Source organism: Dreissena polymorpha, chromosome 14 (assembly GCF_020536995.1).
Source record: "Dreissena polymorpha isolate Duluth1 chromosome 14, UMN_Dpol_1.0, whole genome shotgun sequence".
Lineage (NCBI taxonomy): Eukaryota > Metazoa > Mollusca > Bivalvia > Myida > Dreissenidae > Dreissena > Dreissena polymorpha.
In genome coordinates, this window is record NC_068368.1 from 40,910,302 (window position 1) to 40,920,123 (window position 9,822).

A 9,822-nucleotide genomic window follows, 5' to 3' on the forward strand; every position below is an offset into this window, starting at 1 on the left:
CGTGTCCAGTGGATTTGTCTAAAGCCACGGTCTTAATTCCAATTCGTACCATATACAGATACGTTTTAGGGACAGTTTTCCTTACCAAATATAAGCAATTATATTAGTCACAACTTATCAAGATTAAACAAGGAGTTGCACGCTATTTATACGATAGACAAAGAATATGCAAAATATAGATACACTAGTTCAATACGGTGCTACTATATAAACATTATTAAATAATCACGCATTCTCAATTTGTTAAAGAAACGTATACATAGTACAGAACGAGTTTCCGCGTACCACATGTTCCTGCGTAACACTACACAAATTTTTAAAGTCATGAAAGATCGAAGCGAGTGGGCTTTAAGGTTTTTCATATGGATACTGTGACGTCTTTCATCACAGTGAATCAAACTGTTCCAAGAGCATACGCTTCTACACAATTGCTTACAGTCTTTGTACTATCTATTTACTGGGTTCATTCATTTCGCTATCCTTGCGGTTAACGAAAGCTATAACACACCTACAATGATGCTCTAATGTTTGTATTCAGTTATTACTGTATTTTCTATTATTTAAACTGCACTTTTTAAAGGGCACACTGCCTGTTGTCCTTGTAGAAATGAAGGAAATCGCGTTTGTTAGAATTATTAAATAATATTGGTTCATAATTGTAAGTGCATGTGTAATAATTGTATATACTTTATTAGTGCACGTAAAAGAATGCGCCGTATACGCCTTATTTTGTTGCAAACTCATAATTTAATCCATTTAAATCTAAATTATCAACGTATACATGTGTCAAAGATACCGATGCCCGAACTACATTTGTTTAGAAAGAGACCAATCCACTATGTATTCTCGACTAAAGACTATACCTCAGCCAAATCTGGTCGCAGTCAAAATGTGTTTCTTTACGATCATCGAAACATTAAGTTCATTCAACTTTGAAAGTTTGAGCGAGGAAAAAGTATTCGTATATACTAAAGTGTGGGACTTCTATATCCTGAAGTTGAAAAAAACTAACTCGAATCTGCCAAATCCGTTCTTAACGATCACCTTAATATTCAGGTCATTCAATTGTATAATCTAACGTATTTTTTTAATTAGTACTTGAATATAAGTTAAAGGTCAAACGAATTTCATTACAAAAATGCTATTTTTATAGATATGTATATTCTAAAACGATTGGAATCATCACGAGCAATGGCACAAGATAGTATGATACTCAAAACGATTATCTTGTTTTCCGTAAACCGCTCGGGTATTTCCGCCACCAATTTTGGTGGTGACATCATTTTTACACAATGCACATGACACGGAAACTAGTCGATTGTTATTACGGATTGGAGCTTCAACACTTCACGCTTAACTTCAAATTTGACATTGAATATAGTGCTATATTGTTAATTGTTCGTATTTTTTTTTATTTGAAGAGTTTGTTGAACTGTGCATGACAAACGTTTCAACATGGTTTAGATGTTGCCTTTAGGTGCATGGAGTGTCCGGACAAAACTTCGAGCTACACGCACCGGATCTCTTAACTTAGAATGCTTTATATATTTTTTTTTATATTGAGCGAATATAGTCTAAATGTATTAATATTACTAGAAACACTGAAACGCATTATTGTTATGCCTTTTGTATGTCACATATACGAATTATTTCAAGTGCCACTATTTTTCATCAACATGTACGCATCAATGGTTTGGTTACAAAACCACGTAATTTGAACCCTTCTCTAATCATTAAGAAAGAGTAGGTGAATCAGCACAACAGTTTAAAAAAAATGACAGTTAACTTTCAATTTATAAATAACTGAAGTTATGGTCTGTGTCACCATAACAATTAAAAGTGTTAAAAATAGTATGCAAGTATTAATTATATTTTATAAATAAATATGAACTTATGAGATAATTACGGTGGCATAGAGGTGACATTCACTTCCCTTTTTTAAAATTGCACTCCTCTTTTCTCTATCTCGTGGCAACGACTTAGTAACTCGTGGCCACGAGTTAGCTATGTCGTGGCCACGAGATAGAAAAAGAGGAGTGCAATTAAAAAAAGAGCGGTGAAGTACTACTACTACTACTACTTCTACTACTACTACTACTACTACTACTACTACTACTACTACTATTACTACTACTACTACTACTACTACTACTACTACTACTACTACTACTACTACTACTACTACTATTACTACTACTACTACTACTACTACTACTACTACTACTACTACTACTACTACTACTACTACTACTACTACTACTACTACTACTACTACTACTACTACTACTACTACTACTACTACCACTACTACTACTACTACTACTACTACTACTACTACTACTACTACTACTACTACTACTACTACTACTACTACTACTACTACTACTACTACTACTACTACTACTACTACTACTACTACTACTACTACTACTACTACTACTACTTCTACTACTACTACTACTACTACTACTACTACTACTACTACTACTACTACTACTACTACTACTACTACTACTACTACTACTACTACTACTACTACTACTACTACTACTACTACTACTACTACTACTACTACTACTACTACTACTACTACTACTACTACTACTACTACTACTACTACTACTACTACTACTACTACTACTACTACTACTACTACTACTACTACTACTACTACTACTACTACTACTACTACTACTACTACTACTACTACTACTACTACTACTACTACTACTACTACTACTACTACTACTACTACTACTACTACACGACGACAACGACGACGAAGACGACACGACGACGAAGACGACGATAGACACCACCACGACTACGGACGACGACGACGACGAACGACGACAACGACGACACGACGAGACGACACGACGAGACGGCGCAGGTAGACGACGACGACGACGACGACACGACGACGACACGACGACGACGACGACGACGACGAGACGACGACTACACGACGACTACTCACGATAGCACGATAGACGGCGACTGACACGACTACTACGGACGACGACGACGATACGACTACTACTACGACGACGACGACGACGACTGCTACTACGGACTACTACGACACGACGACGACACTACTACACTACTACTACTACTACTACTACTACTACTACTAGTACACTACTAATACTAACTACTATACTACACTACTACTGGACTACATACTACTACTACTACGACTATACGACTACTACAACTACTTCTAACTACTACTACTACTACTACTACTACTACTACTACTATTACTGCTACTACTACTACTACTACTACTACTACTTCTACTATTACTACTACTACTACTACTACTACTACTACTCCTACTACTACTACTATTACTACTACTACTATTATTACTAATACTATTACTTCTTCTATGCACATTGTTCTTGTGAAAAAATAATAATTATAAAAACCAGTCCATTAGCATTTTGAAATGATGTTCTGTGAGAAGTGCCTGGCAGACATTTCTAGCTTCAGATTTTATTTATATCACAAACAAAACAAAGATGGTTGCCATACCAGATGGTCGTTGTTGGGGTTTATGTCATTTGTCGCGGTTCATGTCATAGAAAAATATCAAGATGCAATCGAATTTCCAGCTTAAAGAGCAGCATATGTTTGTTCTGATGTATATTTAAATGTACCAAATCGTCGTAAAAACATTATGTTTTCAAAACGAAATTTTGCTATTATTTGCAAATTTTCACTACCATTTTCCCATGTTTAGTAATTTATTTAAAGTAACATGTATGGCAAACAATCGTTGATATGCTAAAGTAAGACAGGAACCAAATTAATTATAGATATTATCAAAACAAGTACACACACAAAATGAACTTTTTAGTTCAAATCTATGGGGTATAACAAGAAAAGTAACAATATTGACACACACTGATGACATAGAGGATATTCATTCATTCACAGCATAACACGAAATAAAACACTACGGCAACATTCTTACATTAATAAAAGTCAATATCCAAATCAGACAGCTGACGTAGGAAGAATTATGTCACACGATAGGCCGCATACTTGAACACGCCATGGGCTAGTAGCCAGCACTCTAATCAGGTCAAAAAAGTCGGCACCATTTTTCTTCGCGGGTGGTGATTCAGACTTCTTTACTTTTTTCCATCAACCGTCTTTTGCTCGCTTTGGGTATCTTTGTTTGTATTGCTGCTCGTGTGCTCGCACCTCGAGTAATCATACAGCTCGATACTCGTATAAATGAGTGTGTGGAGCTGATTTACCCAGAGGTGAACGAGGATCAATCCCGTGGCGCCCCTAGCAACGTCCCTCTTTATCTGGTCGACTGGCGTCGCGAGGCTAGAAATGTATGAAACACCTGCCTCAATCAGACCTGGCAATCCATCATCAGCTTTTCTTGTGATTCTTGGCTGCCCAAACTGGTTCATTACTGCGATCAGCGTATATGTAGGAGTGTGTTCTTTCGTGTTATTCCTTTCGACAAAGTGCGCCCCGCACTGTTCGTCGAATTCATCATTTAAGATATGTTTTTTAAGTTTTGAATTTGATTATTTGTGCTTTCTTTCATCAACGAGGTCACATACGTGACCAGGCTTCCCAGCGCCAAAGACGCTATCCCCACCTTGATTTTACAACCAGACAGCGTTGCATGGTTTCCGTGATCGAGCACATCCAACGCTGCCGCTACTACTCCTACTGTTCCCCCGAAAGCGAATGTTGCCGACAAGCCAACCTGCCAACCTAGAACTTTCACATAATATCCATCCAGTTCCTTAAATTTCTCTTTGTTTTCTTTGTATTTCTTATCTTTTTCCATTATCATATTTGTGACACTATTTACTATAAACGGTAATAGGTTAAACCGCTTTGTTCGTCACCTTAATCAGAAATGCAGTTTAAACCGCTTTGTTCGACACCTTAATCAAAAATGCAATGTTAACAGAATGTCTAATGCGGTGCATATTTTCCATGAATGAAATTTGATACTAGAAATAAGTTAGTCTTAAAGAGTCGTAACGAAGGATGATCGAGATGTACAAAGTTCATGAAGAAAAATATGTCTATATATGTGTCTGCGTATCTGTGTGTCTTAGTGACTGTGTGGCTTAGTGTCTTAGTGTCTGTGTGCATAAGTGACTGTGTGTCTTAGTGTCTGTGTGTCTTAAATGACTGTGTGTCTTAGTGTCTGTGTGTCTTAAATGACTGTGTGTCTTAGTGTCTGTGTGTCTTAAATGACTGTGTGTCTTAGTGTCTTATTGTCAGTATGTCTTAGTGTCAGTGTGTCTTAGTATCAGTGTGTCTAAGTATCAGTGTGTCTTAGTGTCAATGTGTCGTAGTGTCAGTGTGTCTTAGTATCAGGATCAACCCCGGAAACCCGATCTGATGTGAAAAGTTCGACCTGCTTGGAAAAGTTTACGAGAAATTTGGCTGAATTTCGGTAGGGTAAGTAAATAAAGTTCTATAATTGTTTAAAGGCATTTTTGAATTAAAATATCTTTTGGTATAAGCAAAGGGGGTAAGGGCCAAGGGGTGCTGAGTCATAAAAGACAAAAAAATGTGAAATAAGCCTGTGTTAAGCTGTACAACGCATGTGTACACTGTTACGTTTAAGATGAACCGTTTGCGTTGAGAACTAAAAAAGTCAATTGTAGTCGTAATTTAAGGCCAGCGACCCAATATACAACAAATAGAATCTTTTTTTCATTAGTAGAATTGTGTTTGACATGATATTAATAGGAACATATAGATTCATTTAATGGTAATATGACTAATAATTTCGCATGCTTGCCTGCATGCCTGTCTGTCTGTGTGTCTGTTTGTCCGATTGTCTGCCTTCCTGCCTGACGAAAGACGATCTACACGCAACGTGTATAGTGAGGTGCGAACGATGTTTAACTGGTGCTGGATTATCAACGGCGTTACTAACGGCGTTGTTAGATCTACTTTTTTGAATTTCGTTTTAGTGTACCCAAAATATTAAACATATGAAAACACCATGTTTTGTCCTGTAGGTCTATGACCATGTGACAATGCTGCATGCTGGTTGAATGATAGCTAAAGTGATTTAAGTGTACACAATTATATGATGGTAATTTTGGTGGCACATCTTAACAGAAATGTATGGCTCATTTTTGCTCGATAGCCCCCTTTAAGTTTAAACGCGAGTTCACATTAATGAACACGCAATTTTCTGAAAACAAGTTAAATTTGAAAGACAATCCACACGCAACGTGTTGAGTCATAAAAGACAAAAAAATGTGCAGTAAGCCTTACCTTGGTTTAATTAAACGGATAGGCCATGTAACACTGTCACAATAGTTGGGCTATATAAATCCTATCGGGCATGAATGAGCACAATCGAGTTCCATTGTCTTCGGTTTGCACAACTCATTAGATACGTGCCCAAAAGAGACCCACACTGCTTCAAGTGTGAGGCGCCCAGTGGGTAGAAATCACGCTAAACGATTGCGCAATACTTACTTTGGTAATATGTTTAAAACAAAAAAGAACAGAACATAAATCTATTACGACTTTTACATAGTACATGGTAAGTCTTAACCATGTAATATAATATTATGTTTCTAAAGGTCATGTGAAAATGAAGTGATCATGCATTAATATGCAATGAATATTATATAATATCGAACGTTGTTCATGACCGTGGTTGAAAAAAAGCATTATTATTGAATATTATCGTTAATATTAAGCAAATTGAAGGCTCACACATACGTCGTGCTTCAACCAGCCCATGGTCAAAAGCGAATATACAGTTTACAATTTGAAGAACGAACACATATTAAAACGTCATTTTGAAATGGTATACGATCTTTTAGGTGCCATGGCAATATGATTACAATCAATAAGGATACACTAGCCGAGAAGAATTAAACATCTCAAATTTTGATTCGGATATGCGAAGCACATGCCAGTTTGTTTCGGTGTGTTAATGGAACAAAGATACAGCAAAAACACTTATGCGACTAACTTGACATTATAACAACATGACATTGCCCAAACTTTATTTTGCATCTTACGTGGCGTAGCGGATATGGTGTGCTCCAAGTGACCGGGAGGTCACGGGATCGGTTCTCTAGATCTAACCCATATACACCAAGTACTGGCTTAAGTCCCAGAAAACATACTCGACAGCGTTTCAAATAAGCCTTAGGCTTTCTATGCAATCGAGCTAAAATAAATAGGTTTAAACTAAAGTTTATTTTCGGATTAAAATATAAGATGTTGGTGATGGCAGACCCTTTTTTACTTAGGTTAGTAAAGATCGGGTACCAGCAGCCTCGAATATCTGAAGGTTCGTAATGTCGAGCTTTCCTTAACTTGGTTAGATGAGTTACCTGTATTTACAACTTTCAAACTACCACTACTAGAATCCCTCTGTATTATTGAGTCGCGTTCTGAGAAAACTGGGCATAATGCATGTGCGTAAAGTGTCGTCCCAGATTAGCCTGTGCAGTCCGCACAGGCTAATCTGGGACAACACTTTCCACTTTTATGACATTTGTCGTTTAAATGGAGTCTCTTCTTAGCATAAATCCAATTAAGGCGGAAAGTGTCGTCCCTGATTAGCCTGTGCGGACTTCACAGGCTAATCTGGGACGACACTTAACGCACGTGCATTATGCTCAGTTTTCTCAGAGCGCGACTCAATTGAACTCTGTATCTCTTTCTAGTTCGTTCAAGATCGTTGATCTGGCGTACTTAAAAACTTTGTTTCTATTAAAATCTATGCTGGACGTTATGTGCTTATTTTTCATTTATATTGGGCAAACATGTTGATCGTAGATCATATATTTATATCCCCAGACCGATGTCCAGTTTGGGAATTAACCATAAATTCTGAGACTCAAGTATTAGTGTCACAGTGAAGGGTCCAAATAATGCTTAAACTCATATTAGCCGTTTGTGATAAATATCATTAGAAATAAATAATCACATGAAAATTACAATCCTTCTAGTGTTATTCTGACATATGTATTACAGTGTTTATATCGAATGTTTGATTTGTAACCATCGTTTGTCAGGGTGGTGTTATTTATTCGATTTAAGAAAGTTGCCGTTTTTGGTCATAAACATGTTTACCATATTAGAAAATAAGAACATTTGAAATGGCTGTTGGTTTTTTTTTAACAGAATCGAAAAACGCACACACATACTCAAAAAAAAATATTGGGTGTTTTTCAACCTTCATTTTACGCGTCTTTTAGTTTTAAAATAGATGTTTTATATGTTTTGCATTTACACGTTAACACTGTGTGCTGAGTTGATGATCCGCAAACATGAACCGTCAGTCATACCACAAATCGGCCAATGTATGCTAAATAACTAAGCATTATTATGTATGAACGTACTAATTTTTTATCCAACAATTGCGCTATGACGTCATAATTTTTCGCGAACATTAACTACGCCAACTTTCATTTAGGTTGCGCGAAATGACGTCATTTTTTACGCGACACACCGGTCTTACTGACAATAACGTAGTGACGTCACCATCAATGTATAGAATGCGAAATGAGTGAACATTTAAGAAGTTCACTTGGACGAAAATAAAACCGAAAATGTAACTGTATTCCTACGCCCTATGCTACACGTAAGTTGCGGCTCTGACATAGTTAAAATATATCAGCGGGTATTAACTTACATTTTAAATCAATATTAGAAAGAAAAAGAAAATATTAATGCAAATGGCATTATTCGGTAAATTTATGTATTTTAAATGTATGTAAATCTTTATTTACTAGAACACTACGTGCACTCATGTCGCTTTTAATACTCATATTGAATTTATTTCATTTATCTTCTGTCAAATGTACGGACATTTCTTTTCTAAAATGCATTTGTTTGCAGCCCTTTATCGGACGATTCGTTTAATACGTTTAAGATGAACCGTTTGCGTTGAGAACTAAAAAAGTCAATTGTAGTCGTAATTTAAGACCAGCGACTCAATAAACAACACATCGTTTTCATTAGTAGGGTTGTGTTTGATATCATATTAATAGGAATATGTAGATAAAATAAATGGTAATATGACTAATAATTTCGTTTTCCTTAGCAATAATTGAATGATATTTCCTCTGAAAATCGTATACATTTTTATGTTGTTTTTTTCTTGAGTTAACATAAAGTACAACTTTATGTCTCAAATAAAGTCATGATAGAGATTATATTTATACATTGATATAAGGATGATTAATTATGCAATAATAAATTTATGTAAGTTGTATAAATGTAATGAAACTTTTTTCAAACTACAAGTATTTGCAAATTTAATGTCGCCTATCAAAATATTATTTATAATCATAAAAATAATAACATTAATTTTAATCATCATCATCATCATCATCATCATCATCATCATCATCATCATCATCATCATCATCATCATCATCATCATCATCATCATCATCATCATCATCATCACCATCATCGTCGTCGTCGTCGTCATCATCATCGTCGTCGTCGTCGTCATCATCATCATCATTATTATCATCATCATCATCATCATCATCATCGTCGCCGTAGTCGTTTTCGTTGTCGTCGTCATTGTCATCATCTTCATCAAGACAAGATTGTTAAAACATATCTTCAAATGTTATTAATACAAATGCACTTGGATAAAGTTATAAAAGCAACTCTATCCGAAATTCCTGCATGGGAATGAAATATCCTGTCTCAGATACGTGCGGTTACACACTACTAGACTTCAATCACCTTCTTTGAAAAAAAACTTGTAACATTTGAATTCTAGTAAAAGGTTTTTATAGAGTGAAAAATAAACTATGAATAACCTAA